Source organism: Helianthus annuus, chromosome 17 (assembly GCF_002127325.2).
Source record: "Helianthus annuus cultivar XRQ/B chromosome 17, HanXRQr2.0-SUNRISE, whole genome shotgun sequence".
Taxonomy (NCBI): domain Eukaryota; kingdom Viridiplantae; phylum Streptophyta; class Magnoliopsida; order Asterales; family Asteraceae; genus Helianthus; species Helianthus annuus.
In genome coordinates, this window is record NC_035449.2 from 134,553,852 (window position 1) to 134,573,113 (window position 19,262).

General features: G+C 34.8%; 1 long non-coding RNA gene across 1 annotated transcript; it reads left to right on the forward strand.

The window, feature by feature from the left end:
• Positions 1-9,545: 9,545 nt before the first annotated feature.
• On the forward strand, positions 9,546-18,415 carry LOC110922503. The gene is made up of 6 exons (XR_002583210.2): positions 9,546-10,052; positions 10,774-10,864; positions 12,964-13,126; positions 15,706-15,839; positions 16,562-16,652; positions 18,201-18,415. It is a non-coding gene; the product is annotated as an uncharacterized LOC110922503 (long non-coding RNA).
• Positions 18,416-19,262: the final 847 nt, after the last annotated feature.

The window sequence follows — 19,262 nt, forward strand, 5'->3', positions numbered from 1 at the left end:
ATAATATTTTGAGATTTTTAAAGATTTTTATTTATTTTTAGGCTGAGCATAACATAGGGTTCTAGCTTTAATTCGGTAATTGCCGGTTTTGCCCTTTTGGACTATAAAATGAGTTTTATAAATCCTTTTGACCCCAAACCTTTTTCTACTGATCTAATATGATAAATAAAATATTTTGAGCCTTTTGGAATAATAAAAATATCAGCTTTCTATACAAAACCCGGAAATGGCTCCAAATCGCCTTTTTAAGCGTTTTTAACACATAGTATGTATCAATACTAGTTTAAAGATATAAGGGTTGATGCCTACTGATTTTCTCGGTAATTTTTTTTATTTTAACAATAAGCAAAAGTTTTAAACTCAGATTTCCAGTTTTGGCCTTTTAGACTTATGTGAAATTACCAAAATGCCCATACGGTGCATAGTATGGTTATAATTAATAAATTTCACGTATAAGTGATACCCTACTGTTATAGCTTATTAAAATGAGTATATTTACTGATTTAATCAGACCTGTAACTCAGATTACTATTTAAACTCTTTTATAAACTTTAAAATGACCAAAATGCCCTTGCGAGGCATAGTTTGAGTTTAAAATCATCTTGGGGATAATGGAAGGTATCCTACTGATATCACAACATATTTAAGGCATATTAACTTAGGAAACCTGTTCATGACTCTTGTGGTTACCCGTTACGCCTTTTTCGCGTTCGAATCGGCTTTTGTAACTAGTTTGCATAAATTAGCCGAAACGGGTCAAACCTTATCATTTTTATCTCAAAATCCAGAATATGTTTAGTTTACCCATATTAAACAAGTATTCAAACTTGTTGGGACTAAACAACATTCTAATCCGGTCTTCGCTTAATCTTGCGTTTGAACCATAAACCTTTCCTTAAAACTAACCGGTCTAAGTTAATACTTAAACAAGACCCGTTAGGAATCTAATAGGTTAATAAAAACCTTCGTTCCAGATTAAGAGCCCCAGTAGAAGTACTTGTGCTTGCTGATTAGGATATACGGCTGAGTATAAATTGCATTTTAAGCTCAGGTAAATACTCTTAACTTATTTTCCCTATACGGGCTTGGGATACGGTATTATAATAATTCCGCTTGGTCGGGTATTGAATGTTTAATCGTATTGTGATTAAATTATTGAGGTAACCCGCTTTAATCTGCCTTGTTTGAAATAAAGGCCTTTAGGCGTTAATGACCATGTCCCAGATATCCTTGGCATCATTATATTATAAAATGGCCACGTCTTATGCACGGGGTGTAGGCGTACACCTGACAGTTGCATAAGGGAAACGGTATTTACCTTTTGCTTCCGCTGTGCATTTTAAATTGTGTTGTTTGACTATGATGATATCAACTACGTCACGATACTCCCCACCGGGCCCATCGGTGATACGTGGAAAAATTGGGGTGTGACATAGAGGTAGTTGAGAACAGACAGACATCAGTCATAGGGCTCTCTTTTGACAAATCAACTACATAAACATTGCCACTCTTTTGAGCAACAAGTTGAGTTTTTCCAATTTTTATTATTTCTTCAATCTTGTTGACCATTTCTGGTCCAACAATCTTGCAACTCTCCTTAGTAAAGAATGATCCATAACCTTTGTCACTCATTTGTGAGACACTAAGGAGGTTGAATTTTAGATTGTTAATAAGATTGACATTTTCAAACTTGACTTTTCCAGACTGAACTGTTCCAGACCCCAACACTTTTCCCTTACTATTATTACCAAAAGATATATCACCCCCTCCATGAGTTTTGAATTCTTTGAGTAGGGCTCTACATCCAGTCATGTGCCTGGAGCCTCCACTATCTACATACCAAAGACTATCTAAGCATGCAGAAGCTCCCTGCACATTAAGTAAATAATTAGTTCAGGAGGGTCTCCAAAGCCAATAAGGCTTCAGATGGGGTCACAACAGTGTCAGAGTCAAGTATAGGAACATGGACAGTTGTTAGCTCAGGGGTTTGAACAGCTTTTGTAGCATTTCTCTCTAACCACTGTTGTGTGCCATTTCCTATCAGGTGTTGATATCCAAAGGGATGTTTGTTCACTTTTGGTTTAGAAGGCTTTTTGTAAACCTCATAAACATGTGGGACCCTTTGGTATGGAGGTTGACTTTTTCCTCTTTGGAATTGGTTGGCAGGTGGTGCATCTGTCACTTGCACATCTCTTGGAACAATGCTTTTGTTCAGCTGTTTTGTAACAGTTGTTTGGACAAACACAAATGGTTGTTTCTTGATTGGTTGATTTGATGAACTTATGGGTGTTTTTTCAGTGTATTCTTTCTTATTAACCTCAAAGGTTTGAAGGTACACAAACTTATGAGTGAGATGGTTTGATTTTTCACAGATGGTGCAGCTTTTTGAAGGCACAATGGTACTTGTCCTTTTAATGGCATAGGCTTTTAAGTGAAAGCAATCTTTTGTTAAATGATTTTTCTTTTCACAAAAGTCACAAAACAAATTTTTTACTTTTTCTCATCTTTTCTTCTTTTCAGACTCCTTTGCAACAGAGTTTTGAACCACTGTTGGGATGTCCTTAAGAGGAATTACCTTGGCCTTTGGTGCTTTCACACCATCCACTGTGGAAAAATCCATTGGTTTGAAATTCTCAAGGATGTCATACTCATCTGACCAAGTGGGTTTAAATTGGTATTTCTCAATTTCCTCAGAGGTTGAGGACCCTCTGGTTTTTCAAGAGTAATTTTGTTACCATTTTTATCAGTTATTTTTATTTCTTGACCATCTTTGTTTGTTGGTATTATCTCAACAGTGTTTTGAACAGACTCATTTGCAACAGTGTTTTCAACTTAGTCATTTTTCCTAAAACCTATGCCAAATTTTACATTGCTTTTGATCTGTTCTCAAGCATAACTTCATAACCTTTGCAGGATTCCACCCATTTTTCACATGTGATTTGGGTGGATTCCAACTCCTTTTTACATGTTTGATATTTCTCTATCATGGCCTGGAGTTGGTCCTTGGTTATGCTATGCTCATGCTTGAGGCTGCAAATTTCATTTTCCTTTTCAGATAATTTGATTTTCAGTTCTTTAGCAGATTTTTCAAATTGTATTTCATCCTTTAAGATTTTGTCTCTAAGGTTTTCATGCACCTCTTTAACATTAGCAAATGCTATGATGCATTTGTCTGAACATAGGTTTTTGAGGACCTGAGGTAATACCTTTGCTGCAGCCATCATGGCACAGTCACAGACACTCTCACTTTCTTTGGACTTCTTCTCCTCTTCTTCAACAGACCATGGGTCAGACAATGGCTCCATCAGTGGTTTAGGTTTGTCTTTCAACAGGTGTTCACCAACAACAGCAGTAACCATTGCTTCAGCAATTGCATCCACTGTTTCAACACTGGATCCCCCTTCTTCAATTTCCAGCCCTTCTGGAATAGACTCTAATGCTGCAAAACAGAATTCATCACTAGAAACATCATTCTTAGCATATAGAGCAAAGTTTTCATCAGATACATCTTCAGGCAAGCTACTCCAATCAACAAAGCCTTGGGTAAAGAAGCTTTGCTGATCTGCTTGAACAGATGTTTGGGTAGCTTGCTGAGGTGCAGCTTGTTGCACCTGAACCTGAGGAGCTGGGGCCTGGACATACTGTATCTGTGGAACAGGGGTTTGGACATAGTGCACAGGAACAGGTGTTACATGGTGTGCATAATGAGTAGTGTTTACATGAGCAGTAGGGGCATATTGGGAATAATGCACAGTGTTTTGGTTATTTTGAGGTCTAGGACTAGGATGTGTGATGATTGGACCATTGTTTTGACTCCTACACTCTCTAGCAAAATGACCTAACCTATTACACTTGTAGCATTTTATCTTTGATTTATCCAACCCTACTTTCAAGTTCCCATGTAACCCTAGAAATTTTCTCCCTGTTCTCTTATAAAACTTGCTGGTTCTAACACTTAGCAGTGCAAGTTAATGCAAAATATCCATTTCCTCCAGATCAGTTGGATCAAAGTGCTGGAAATCATTGAGTTCAAAGGATAAGTTATCTGAACTTTGGTTTTCACTACTAGCTGTGAAAGCATAGTTAGTTGAGTAAGAATCAGAGTTATTGAAAGCTTCACCAGCAGTTATGTCAATATAATGATCATAACTCTAATCCTTACTACTACCAGAATCCTCTTGACCAAGAAGTGTTGTGCTACCAAATGTATAGTCATCAGCAACCTTCTCAGACTCTTGTAACTTCTTTTTCTGGTTCAACTCTCTCTCATAAGTGAGGAGTCGACCATGAAGTTGAGTCAGACTTAATTCTTTGAACCCAACTGCATTTCTGGTTACAAAGCAATTGTGTCCCATTTTTCAGGAAGTGACCTTAGAAACCTACTATTTAGAGTTGATTTTGCAAATTCAACCTTAACAAGTTTCAATTCACTAATGAGACAACTAAAACGTTCAAATTGCTGTGTTAGTGATTCTCCTTTTACATGGCAAAATGTTTCATACTGTTGATTCAACACTTCCCTGTTATTTTCTATCACCTCTTCTGTACCACCGAACTGTTCCTTTAAGGCATCCCATAGCTCTTTGGCACTGTTACAGTGTAATAGTCCAGCATAAATGTCATTAGGAAGAGCTGAGGCTACTATGCTAAAAGCCTTTGCATCTAGTTCAAATTTTTGAAAATCTTGTTCAGAATAGTTTTCAGGGCTTTTAGGCACAAAGCCTTTGTGATCTTCAGTACTAGGCACCTGTGAAACATGTTGTCCATAGATGACTGACTTCCAACAGCCGGTATTTTGTTGTGCCAGGACATGACTCATCCGACGTTCACAGATATTGTACTCGGATCTGACAAGCATCGGTGGTTTGAAAAGTGTCCCGGTGCTGTGAGTGTCTTGTGATTGTGACGTCATCTGGTTGTTTTACTGTACTTGAATAATCAACTTTTATACGTGATTATACCTTACTTTGTTTTTCAACTAAATACGAACAACTAAAAGTATCAATGAATTTGAGCTGAACTTTTACGTCAAAATGACTGTTAGTTCAAATTTGACTGTCCAAAGCTCTGATACCAATTGTTAGGATCTGAGTTTCTTTAGATTGTGTTTGTTTGAATTAATTGATGTAAAATGAAAGAAAAAATATGTAGTAATTGCAGCGGAAATAATAATCAAACTTTGTAAACACAATCAAGGAAGAAAAGTTTAAGAAAACATGTTTTCCATTGAATCGAATGATTGTATCTAATTACAATAATCAATTACGACTTGCATGCATGCACAAGACTCCCCATCAGCCTGAGCTCAGTGATTTGTTCGTACATAATGACTTAGGAAGGAAGAGCTGACATAACAGTACAGAGTACTGTTCTATTTATATTACAGCCCAAACCACTGAGCATCTTTGCTGATGTCACCATGAAAGTGACATCTAACCTCCTAACAAACTCTAAGTACAACCATTGATTACATAAATACTGATTACATAGATACTGATTATATAAACCACTGATTCTCGTTCCACTGTTGTAGTCTAAGCACTGATGATGAGCAGCAGTGCTTTCTTCATTGAGTGATCAGTTCTTGTAATGGACAGCACTTTGGCCTTCACCGGTACTTGGAGGACATCAGTAGATAGAGCTTTAGTACTTTAAACTTCATCAGTGCTTTGGTTAATAGTTGTTGTGCAGATCAGTGCTTGTAGTCTATCAGGTGTTAGTAAACCACTGTCAAGGGGAGAATCTTGTTCAAGCACTGCTTATGAAGATCAACTGTTCTGAACCTGTTTTGGCTTTCCGTATCTTCTGTTTTTTATGGGTTTGAAAGCATGAACCAACAATTATTTCCTGCAATTATGTGCTTAGATGTTAACATTATGTGCTTACTTGCTTTACATATGAATTCATGCATGTTTTATACTTCAAATATCGCATTGTGCATTACATTAAGCGTTGCGTCAGAAAGACTAGTAAACTCACCGGTAAGACAACTTGCGGCAGCATGACTGCAGAACACAATCAGACAATAGATTTAGGGCCTAGATGTAGGTCCAGCATCAAAAACACATTAAAACCCAAGTGTAGGAACAAGGGTTAACATAAACACTTTCCGGAAACTAAAACAGACACTAAAAAGTACCCGTAATGCACTATAAATGCAGATTTCTAAAGAAAAACAGCAAAAATAGCATTTAACCAAGAAATAACATGCAGAATTTATGTTTTAGTGTCCATAATAACTTGTAAAGTGTTGGGAATGAAAACTGTCACAAAAGGTGCTTCATTCCTAGTAAAACTGCGCAATTTAGCACTTTAACGAACCGGTAACTGAACGAATAACCTGACACTACCCAAAACATCAAAACTAGACTAGAAGCATTGTTTTCCTGATATAAAGCTAGTATTGGTGATAAAAAGCCTTAATAATAAAAAAAACACATAAACACACTTAATTTAAACATAAACCTCGGCCCCAAGGGCCCCACAACCTTTTGAATTTAATATTTCTAATGTTGGGGAGTTATTAAACATTAGAACCTATGGGTAACCAAGTGTTGTGGAAATAAGAACATGACCTAAGGTGTTAAGAAACATTATCATCTTCTCAACTTTCAAACACCATCTTTTCCTCCTCTCTTCTTCTTCCTCTCGGCCATACATAGCCACCCACACATCCACCATTTTCAATCATCTTACAAGCAATCCAAGGTTATATCAAGGTGCAAGAAGGTGATCTAAGAAGGCTTGAAGCAAAGGAAGCTAAAGGACCACTTGGAGGAGCTTTTAACCTCTCATTTTCTTATATCTCCATCTTCATCTTGTTTGTGCCACTTCCCTAGCCACTAGAGCTAGTAGTAAGCATGCTAAACTCTATTTTACTTCATGTTAGTGTTATGTACAAGATACACCATCTAAGAAACTAAACTTTAAATGATGAAGATATGAAGATCTAACATAACCTAAAGAAAAACAATTGTTTTTAGTGATGTTTGATGTATGTTATGAAGTTGTTGTTGTTGTTGTTAATATTGTGTTTATGTTTAGATCCATCATGTTAAAGCTTGTTAGAAGCTTAGATCTAACAAGTTTAAGCATGGATCTTGAAAGATCCATGGTTAAACTTGAAGATGAACTTGAAAAGTCTTTATATGAACTTGAAAAATAGTTTTAAAGTATGATTCTTGTAATCTTGAAGTGATAAAGTTTATGGATAATCAACTTATGAAACTAAACTTCATAAAAAGTTCATGAGAAAAGTCTTCATGACCCTTGTTTTTGGAAGAATGGTGTATGTAAAGTGTAGATCCAAAAGACTACACATTTTTAACAAAAATCAAGTTCATCATAAGGTTTTACATGATGAATTAGTATATGTAACTTGTGATCTTGATTGGAAATTGATTTTTATGATGAAAAGAAAATAAACACATGTTTTGAAAATATGGGAAACCTCCATTCTTAGGGGAAACTATGTCAAAATTTTTATAAAATTTTGACACTTAGAAAAATATAAGTTTTGGTGAAACTTACTCCCTAAAAATTCACCTAAAAATATTTATCAAGGTTTCCTAATTTTTGTAGAAAATTACAAGCTAAGAAATAAGGATTTCTTCAAGTTAAAATCAATAGTAAGTATGTATATTTTTAGGGAAGATATATATATTTAGTGATCACCAAATTTTGTGCTAAGTGTATATTATGTGTATTATATGTAGTAGTGTATTATGAACATGAAAATACACTAAATACTCCCAAGGAGTATCACCAACAAAATACACATAAAAATACATAACAAATGCCTAAGAATAATCATACAAAATAACCTATGAAAGGGTATATGGATAAATACAAAAAAAATATATTTATATAAATATATTCCTTAACAAATCTTGGACTTGGACAATATTGGACTTAAATATATATTTGGACAAATATATATAACTATTACCAAGTAATGGAAATTATGCAAAAAATCGGAAAATAACAAAATATATATATTTCACACAAGTCTTAAAAATATGTTATTTTTAAGGAATATAATTCCGGAAAGTATTAAAAATCAAAGTATTGATTTTTGGCAAATAATGTAAAATACACAAGTATTTACATAAAGATACAAGTATACTTTCCTAAGTATACTTGCACAAAAATAATATTGGAAATATTATTTAACAAAATACTTATGTTTATTTTTGAAAAATAATATAAGTAACATATTTTGGATAAATTAAAAATATAGTTTATTTTTAACACTTAATGACCTTCACATATCACAAAAACAAATATACATTTTTTGGAAGTAAAATATATATTTACAAGAGAACAATACAAATTCAAAATACAAAGAACACGACGAATGGGCGAGACCCGACAAACAAGGGCACGAACCTCACAAACGATGAACATACACAAAACAAATACTTAACTTAAGATGGTGACTTGAACTTCGTGTGTCACAAGTCTAATGACTAACGTGAAGTTTACGACGCAAGATACACAAACAGTGAGTTCATGTCCCCACTTTTAAACCTTTTTATGTTTTCTAAACTTGGGAAAAATACATGTACTGTGATATGTAGAAACAAAACTAAGGAATGACGCATAGATCATGTGACGAATAGGGTGAGACTTAAGCACCATTAATCAACTATATACCTCGACTGCGGAACAAAAGGTTAGATCTAATGGGTTTCAGGCAGCCACACTCTTGGCCACATTTTACCTAGAGTGCTTTTGTGCATCGAGTCGTAAATCGACAGAAAAATGCCTATGGTTTGGATGCTTCCTATGTCATGACATATGCTAATGTCCTCGCGAAACATTAGCGATCTCGTATTCCTTACATTTACAGAGCACAGTTTACAGATACGTTTTACAAAGTACATATCATGTTTTCATACAAGTATACAAACAATCTATACGAAAACTGCATGAATTCACACCAACTTATGTTGACGATTTTCAAAACTTACATGTATTTCAGGTAACTAAGTGGATGTATGTGCGGTCTCCTTACTCAAGATGGTCGTTTTGTTTTCAAGAATTTATGTGTCGATGCTCTGTTGCCACTTTTTGTAGGATTTGTTTGTTATATCCCGCCTTCTACGGAGATATAATGAACAAAACCTTGATATTTGTTTTTGAAATGGTGTTGTAGACTTTTTCAAACAATTATCTTATGTCATGTTGTAAACTTAAGCTTAACTTTTGATTTGGTTGATGAACTATCAAAGGGAATATGGAGTTATTTTACCATCATGTAGTATGTTTACTATTTGTATGCAATGAGAACCTTTCAGATCACACCTCGTGCTTCCGTCTTAGAAAGGGGTGTAACACAACATGCCCTACACCTTTAGTTTGAATAAAATTTAGTTACATAAACATCCAAAAATCTAATCTTACTTTTTTTTAAATGGCCAAGTTACACACCTGTAAAGATCGAACCCGAGACCTCAACTAATTCTAAATCCTAAATCTAACTCCCTGACCACCACGCCATTAGGGGTGACTGTAACACCCCAAAAACGGGTTTGGTAATCAAACCACGTTAATGGTAACGACGGGTAAAATACCGTTAATGGTAAACAAAAAAAAACTAACCCGGTAAATATTAGGAATTTAATTAAATAAACCTAATATTAATTGGAAAGAGGACGAATACTTTGAGAAAACGAAGTATATAAAAATATCCGAGTTAACGGGACTTAAAAATAAAACGGGTTATGACTTCCCCGAACCCACAAAGTAACTAGGAATATCAATCTAGTTAAATATGTGTCTTAAAAACAATAAAGAAAACTTAGTTAATAATCCTTTTGTTAACTCTAGAAACTTGAGGGACTAAAAGGGGTAAAAGAGAAAATAGTTTTTATTAATTAAAACCAAAAACCCAAAACACAGTGTTTTGGTCGCAGACAACACAAGGGGCGAACAGGGGCTCTTTGCTCAAACCCTATCTAGCCAAAAATCAAGAAATTGGAAGGACAAATCAGTCCCAAATCGAAAACCAAGCTAAGATTAGTGATCACTCGGGGTTAGAGAATCACAAGGTATGTCGAATCCATCTTTTGGTGATGTTTCGAATTCATGGTGAATTATCATAAACAAAATTTTAGCTTGCATGATCAAAGTTTGGGTGAAATTAGGAATGATTCTATGTCTAGGAGTAAACCCTAGTCATTTACTTGTTGAATTGATGCTCATAATAGTGAATTCATGATTACCCGATTATGTGCTAAATGGGTTTTGTAGAAACATGATGAACCCTAGAATCATAATGGTTAAATTGTGTTAATAGAACTCCCTGAAGTTAGATTTGGGATTTAAAATGTTGATTAGACATAAAAATTGGGAAAAAGTGTGAAACTTGGTAGAAATAACTAGTTTATAAATGTGTAAAAAAATTATGCCTACTAGGTGTTTGTCAAAATGCCTAAGTGAAATCGCGCGTCTACTCGGTTGTAGGTAGAACTTGATTTGATTAGGCATCCGTAGGAATGCCTAATAACATGATAAAAAGGGGTTTCATTTAGAGAAGAAAACCCGTAAATGTCGTCTAGTAAATGAAGTGTCTTTAATAATTAATGAAATCGCCTAAATGAGATATTGAACGCAAATATGCATTTCAAACGATTAAGGGTAATTGACTTTTAAAAGCCAAAATTATCCAATGATGAAGTCGAATAGTGGTTTCGACATAAAAAATTCGTAAGTTGGAATAGTCGTATGTGATAATGGCTAATCTAACCGTCTTGCGAATTATAATGATAGATTAACACTTCACAAGCTAGGTGGAGGCTTGGGAAAGAAGCGGGTCAAACGAATCGAGTACGCGGAAATAGAGCAAGGCTAGGAAAACGAAGTAAGTAACTGCTTACACCCTTTTTATTTTATAGAATACTTGGTATGTGAATTGAAAATGAATATAGAAAAATCCGTAATTGAATTTTGATGTTCCGACGTGAATAATATGAGTCGGAACAAGTGAAAGTGATGAAAACCATTGAGTTTTGACACGATATTTGACCAGAAGTTGATTTACAACATAAAGGATGTTCGGTAATTTTTATAGATTTTTATAAAGTTGTATGACGAGGTTTTCGCGGCTGTTTTGTCAATAAATTAGTTGTTGACAGCAACAGTTCCGCTACTTGCAGAAATTATTTCGAGGTCTTAACCATCAAGTTTTGACACGATATTTGACCAGAAGTTGATTTACAACATAAAGGATGTTCGGTAATTTTTATAGATTTTTATAAGTTGTATGACGAGGTTTTCGCGGCTGTTTTGTCAATAAATTAGTTGTTGACAGCAACAGTTCCGCTACTTGCAGAAATTATTTCGAGGTCTTAACCATCGATTTTTGACACGATATTTGACCAGAAGTTGATTTACAACATAAAGGATGTTCGGTAATTTTTATAGATTTTTATAAAGTTGTATGACGAGGTTTTCGCGGCTGTTTTGTCAATAAATTAGTTGTTGACAGCAACAGTTCCGCTACTTGCAGAAATTATTTCGAGGTCTTAACCATCGAGTTTTGACACGATATTTGACCAGAAGTTGATTTACAACATAAAGGATGTTCGGTAATTTTTATAGATTTTTATAAAGTTGTATGACGAGGTTTTCGCGGCTGTTTTGTCAATAAATTAGTTGTTGACAGCAACAGTTCCGCTACTTGCAGAAATTATTTCGAGGTCTTAACCATCGAGTTTTGACACGATATTTGACCAAAAGTTGGTTTACAACATAAAGGATTTGGGAAAATGATGGGTGAAAAGAATGAGCGAAATTTAAACTTAAAAGTTTAAATTCTCTAAACGGGTCAAAACAAATTACGCGCATAACTTGGGTATTGGTTGCGTAATTCACAAAAGTTACAAATATGAAATAAAGATTTTGAGTTAAATACTTTGTGTATGTGTTATGATTAACTAGAAACAAGTGCGTGATGTTATAGTCAAACGGGTCGAATAATCATATAAAGGATTTATAAGCCAATAGCTTATAATTCAGATTTTTATGCAAACCGAGGTGATAAACGGATCCGTAATTTAATTACGGACGCGTGGGAAAAAGAATCACGCAAAACGGACTTGTGGATAAAAGTTATGGCAATTAGAAGTTTGTTATTTTTGTAAAAATGGAGCTGGGCAAATATGCAGGTCCAGAGAATGGACCCGCTGGAAAACAGACTCCCCCGCGGCACGCGAGGGGATGAGTGAATGCTGGCGCGACACGCGGTGCCTGTCGCGGCTCGCGAACGAATTAAAGAAATCTCTCGCGTGGCGCGAGAGACTTAGATCTGAATTTTTATTTTTTTTTATTTCGTTTAATTGACATTGGAACTTGTTTATTCTTGTTTCTATGATTATCAAAACTAACTTTTAAGTTGGTTTTGACATTAGGTGAATGTCGTTACCATCCGGATGCCGATCAAGCAACGAAGTGGACCGAACACATCCTTAATGAAGCTTCCGCGATATCTTTCTTTTGTTTAGTTTAAAAATGAAAGTTGTAAACATTTGATACTATATTTTGAATACTCTAATTTTGTATGAACGTTAACTTGTCAAAGTTTTTGATAGGTCGCATTTTTACATAAAATGCGTATTTAATATTATAATTGTATTATATTAAACGAAAACCGCTTAATAATAGCATGGGTGTTACAGGTTGGTAATCAGAGCTCACGGTTAAAGAGTAAAGTGTGTTCGGTTCGAGGCTTGGTCGCAAATCCGGTAAATACATGTATTTTAAAGGTTTAGTATGATTAAAGTGTTGTGAACAACACATAGAGTTATCGTGTAATGCACGTTACACCAATCAAATCGGTAAAGAATAGACATAGTCAACGAAATTACGTGTGTTGACACGTATAGTGGAAAAGCTTTGTACTATAATACGGGCGATTATTGATGTCGACATCACTAACTTTTGTGAATGTTTTAATTGAAGGACTCTCGCATTTGAAGATGACGAGGGTCGAACAAATTACGGATATGATAGAGGAACAGTCCGAGGTATGACAAGCAGAGCATATTCATCAAGGACTTAAATCGCGTAGCGTTCGCGGACATGGTTAACGGAAAGAGAAGCCCGTTAGGGCAAGCATTACCAGGTGCACATTTTAGATTTATTTGCACAAATAGCAATATGCAACAAACATGTAGAGGATGATTGCTGCATATGTAAATTAAGAGCTTGGAAAACCTGAATAAAATACCTATCCAGGATATTTTCCCAAGAAAGCTAAATAGAGGCGTTACTTACATGGGGTGTAATATGAAAATTATAAAAGGTTATGTATATCGGGTGTTGATCACTTACTCTGGCCAAGTAAGTAGTGAACACATGGTACCATGAACTTTTATGATGGACATACTTACATCTGATGTAGTAAGGACGGGGTGAATGGGAAAATTAAAAAGTACCCAAATGAAACAAATGAACAAAATACTTGATAATAATGTAAACGCACAGCCGGGTGACGGAAGCGTATTACATTAGAATAATGTGCCCAAGAGAAGGGACAAAGATCAATGTAAATGATGTTATAAATAAATGACCTAAGGAAAATTTATAAAAATAAGTCATTTTGGACGAAAGAGCCATGGTTGACAAAATGGGCAAGTAAAACCAAAGTATAGATGATCCGTCGGGTCATAAAAACAAAGGTATTGCCCACACGAAAAGATAATCAAGGTTGTTAACTTTAGTCGTAGTAAAGCAAGGATAACGATGATAATTGTCACTCATAATTAATAAGGCCGCCAATGGTGGTCACGTAAAGAATAAAAGACATGGTCGAATAAAAGCGACGGATTTCGCTAAGACGACCAAGTAAACTGAAACGAAGTCTTAATGCATACCAGAAGGGTTGCAATGATAACGATTTCGGTAAAACACCCGGTTGATGGGTGAGAAATTAAACGCATGCGTAGACTGAGAGACGGGAACGCGGATGGAAAGTCAAAAGACTCGGGTTTCGGGTCATGACTAAAAGACGATAAGAGGCTGTAAATAGAAATTTTGATAAATTACGTTCAACTATTTTAAAGTTGAACGGGTTGAATAAAGAATGAAATTTGGCATTTATAAGCAATGAAATTCCATACGAACAAGTCAAACGAATTAAATATATGATGACGCTTGCTAAAGTAAGTAAGCGCGAATCGAATAAATAAAAGCGTGAAATATTAATGAACCTATGTAATGAGTTTAAAAGAAATAAAATTATGAACTGGGGAAAAACGGTGAGCGTAGAACAAACTGACGCGTAAGCAACTCAGAAGTCATAGGTCGAAAGGTTAGTCCGGAAGTAAATGAATGAAGCCTTAGACTACGGTCAAGGCCAACTAAAGTTCGAAAAGCGGAAACAAATGATTCCAAACATAACAAGGGATGCCTTGAAGCTATATAAGTATATGTACATTTGAATATAAATACGAATAAAAGATGATCAACGGGATCATCATAACCTATGGGATTAAACGTAGTGTTAAGGTCTACGGGACCAAGAAGACTCTTGGGTCATAAGTAGAAAGAAACGAACTGCTAACATCTCACCTTAAAAAGGTGAAAAATCTAAAGAAATAGCCTACGAGGCTAAGTAAAAGAACCTAAGGGTCAGTTGAGTTAAGTGTGGGAACTAATTTTAACTCCACGAATTAAATAATATCGGAAAAGAATAAATCCTCGGACTTAAAATCCCTAGAAGTAATAAAAGGATATAAAACAAGGTGAAGAGAAAACGTTAAACTAAAATTTAGTTTTAGTAAGAAATGACGTTTTAACAAATATAGGTATTATGAGAGAAATTAGGAAAAGGTTAATATTAAAGGATATAGGTCTTAACACCGATAGGTGTAAAACGATACATTCGAAAGAAAGAATTTCAAAAAAAAATGAAAAGTCGAAATAGACTTAAACATGACGTGATGTGATCACGGTCACAAAAGTGACATAGAATATAACGTGAGTTACAAGATATAAAATCATAAACACGCAACAGGCCGATGTCGGTGATATAGTAAACCGGGGTGATGGGGTATAATGTAACCAGTGACTAACAAGTTTAACCGCCAAAATAAATAATCACTGAAGATGACGGAATCAAGCTGAAAGTAACGGCCCACGAGGCCTTACATATAATAGACATACGTGTCAATATAAATGAAAACTTTTGACCAAAATAAACCGATGCGTTGGAAAAGAAACCTGGTTCGTTTGATTAAACCAATGAAATACGTAAATAAGGTTTCGGGGACGAAACCTCTTTAAGGGGGGTAGACTTGTAACACCCCAAAAACGGGTTTGGTAATCAAACCACGTTAATGGTAACGACGGGTAAAATACCGTTAATGGTAAACAAAAAAAAACTAACCCGGTAAATATTAGGAATTTAATTAAATAAACCTAATATTAATTGGAAAGAGGACGAATACTTTGAGAAAACGAAGTATATAAAAATATCCGAGTTAACGGGACTTAAAAATAAAACGGGTTATGACTTCCCCGAACCCACAAAGTAACTAGGAATATCAATCTAGTTAAATATGTGTCTTAAAAACAATAAAGAAAACTTAGTTAATAATCCTTTTGTTAACTCTAGAAACTTGAGGGACTAAAAGGGGTAAAAGAGAAAATAGTTTTTATTAATTAAAACCAAAAACCCAAAACACAGTGTTTTGGTCGCAGACAACACAAGGGGCGAACAGGGGCTCTTTGCTCAAACCCTATCTAGCCAAAAATCAAGAAATTGGAAGGACAAATCAGTCCCAAATCGAAAACCAAGCTAAGATTAGTGATCACTCGGGTTAGAGAATCACAAGGTATGTCGAATTCCATCTTTTGGTGATGTTTCGAATTCATGGTGAATTATCATAAACAAAATTTTAGCTTGCATGATCAAAGTTTGGGTGAAATTAGGAATGATTCTATGTCTAGGAGTAAACCCTAGTCATTTACTTGTTGAATTGATGCTCATAATAGTGAATTCATGATTACCCGATTATGTGCTAAATGGGTTTTGTAGAAACATGATGAACCCTAGAATCATAATGGTTAAATTGTGTTAATAGAACTCCCTGAAGTTAGATTTGGGATTTAAAATGTTGATTAGACATAAAAATTGGGAAAAAGTGTGAAACTTGGTAGAAATAACTAGTTTATAAATGTGTAAAAAAATTATGCCTACTAGGTGTTTGTCAAAATGCCTAAGTGAAATCGCGCGTCTACTCGGTTGTAGGTAGAACTTGATTTGATTAGGCATCCGTAGGAATGCCTAATAACATGATAAAAAGGGGTTTCATTTAGAGAAGAAAACCCGTAAATGTCGTCTAGTAAATGAAGTGTCTTTAATAATTAATGAAATCGCCTAAATGAGATATTGAACGCAAATATGCATTTCAAACGATTAAGGGTAATTGACTTTTAAAAGCCAAAATTATCCAATGATGAAGTCGAATAGTGGTTTCGACATAAAAAATTCGTAAGTTGGAATAGTCGTATGTGATAATGGCTAATCTAACCGTCTTGCGAATTATAATGATAGATTAACACTTCACAAGCTAGGTGGAGGCTTGGGAAAGAAGCGGGTCAAACGAATCGAGTACGCGGAAAAAGAGCAAGGCTAGGAAAACGAAGTAAGTAACTGCTTACACCCTTTTTATTTTATAGAATACTTGGTATGTGAATTGAAAATGAATATAGAAAAATCCGTAATTGAATTTTGATGTTCCGACGTGAATAATATGAGTCGGAACAAGTGAAAGTGATGAAAACCATTGAGTTTTGACACGATATTTGACCAGAAGTTGATTTACAACATAAAGGATGTTCGGTAATTTTATAGATTTTTATAAAGTTGTATGACGAGGTTTTCGCGGCTGTTTTGTCAATAAATTAGTTGTTGACAGCAACAGTTCCGCTACTTGCAGAAATTATTTCGAGGTCTTAACCATCAAGTTTTGACACGATATTTGACCAGAAGTTGATTTACAACATAAAGGATGTTCGGTAATTTTTATAGATTTTTATAAGTTGTATGACGAGGTTTTCGCGGCTGTTTTGTCAATAAATTAGTTGTTGACAGCAACAGTTTCGCTACTTGCAGAAATTATTTCGAGGTCTTAACCATCGATTTTTGACACGATATTTGACCAGAAGTTGATTTACAACATAAAGGATGTTCGGTAATTTTTATAGATTTTTATAAAGTTGTATGACGAGGTTTTCGCGGCTGTTTTGTCAATAAATTAGTTGTTGACAGCAACAGTTCCGCTACTTGCAGAAATTATTTCGAGGTCTTAACCATCGAGTTTTGACACGATATTTGACCAGAAGTTGATTTACAACATAAAGGATGTTCGGTAATTTTTATAGATTTTTATAAAGTTGTATGACGAGGTTTTCGCGGCTGTTTTGTCAATAAATTAGTTGTTGACAGCAACAGTTCCGCTACTTGCAGAAATTATTTCGAGGTCTTAACCATCGAGTTTTGACACGATATTTGACCAAAAGTTGGTTTACAACATAAAGGATTTGGGAAAATGATGGGTGAAAAGAATGAGCGAAATTTAAACTTAAAAGTTTAAATTCTCTAAACGGGTCAAAACAAATTACGCGCATAACTTGGGTATTGGTTGCGTAATTCACAAAAGTTACAAATATGAAATAAAGATTTTGAGTTAAATACTTTGTGTATGTGTTATGATTAACTAGAAACAAGTGCGTGATGTTATAGTCAAACGGGTCGAATAATCATATAAAGGATTTATAAGCCAATAGCTTATAATTCAGATTTTTATACAAACCGAGGTGATAAACGGATCCGTAATTTAATTACGGACGCGTGGGAAAAAGAATCACGCAAAACGGACTTGTGGATAAAAGTTATGGCAATTAGAAGTTTGTTATTTTTGTAAAAATGGAGCTGGGCAAATATGCAGGTCCAGAGAATGGACCCGCTGGAAAACAGACTCCCCCGCGGCACGCGAGGGGATGAGTGAATGCTGGCGCGACACGCGGTGCCTGTCGCGGCTCGCGAACGAATTAAAGAAATCTCTCGCGTGGCGCGAGAGACTTAGATCTGAATTTTTATTTTTTTTTATTTCGTTTAATTGACATTGGAACTTGTTTATTCTTGTTTCTATGATTATCAAAACTAACTTTTAAGTTGGTTTTGACATTAGGTGAATGTCGTTACCATCCGGATGCCGATCAAGCAACGAAGTGGACCGAACACATCCTTAATGAAGCTTCCGCGATATCTTTCTTTTGTTTAGTTTAAAAATGAAAGTTGTAAACATTTGATACTATATTTTGAATACTCTAATTTTGTATGAACGTTAACTTGTCAAAGTTTTTGATAGGTCGCATTTTTACATAAAATGCGTATTTAATATTATAATTGTATTATATTAAACGAAAACCGCTTAATAATAGCATGGGTGTTACAGTGACGATATCCAATCATACCTATTAGCAATCAGATTAAGAGAAAATAAATTATACCCTTATACAATTAGCAACTTGGATTATGTCCCATTTGTTTAAAAGTCACACCCTTTAGTTCATTTTACTCACACCTTATCATTTTAGAAATAAAACACAATGGTTTGGATAAAGACAAAATGGTTTGGATGAAGGGTTTTCAAATATATCACACCCCTTCAAAAAGTCACAACCCTTCAAACTAATTTTAAATATATTACTCCTTACAAAAAGTCATAACTTTTATATATATCACACCCTTGAAAAAGTCATAACCCATCAAACTAATTTTAAATATATCGCATCCCTTAAAAAAAGTGACAATCCTTCCGTAGTTATATATACACAATTTCCTAACCAACCCTTATGCTCCTTTTAAACAAAAGTCACGTCGGTTGAAATCATATTTGGATGGTGCCTCTTCAGCTTGTTGTGAAATTGATGTGGTGCCTCTTCAAACCATATCATGTCGGTTCAAATATTGTGCGTAGAAGTGATGCATCGTTTCCCATCAGTTATATAAGACAAAAATGGAATCTCCGTTGGAATAAACAAGGGAAAGGATGTGTTGATTCATGAATTTAATTAAAACTTAAACCATATGCCACTCGTGCCGTTTTAACATAAATGGCATGCATAATCAGAATAAAAACAAATGGGGAAAACAAATACACTTGAGTTGTTTTGCATTATAAATCGTCTTTCTTTCTTTTATTCTATATACAAATATATGTTATAAATATATTTCTTTTACAAAATTT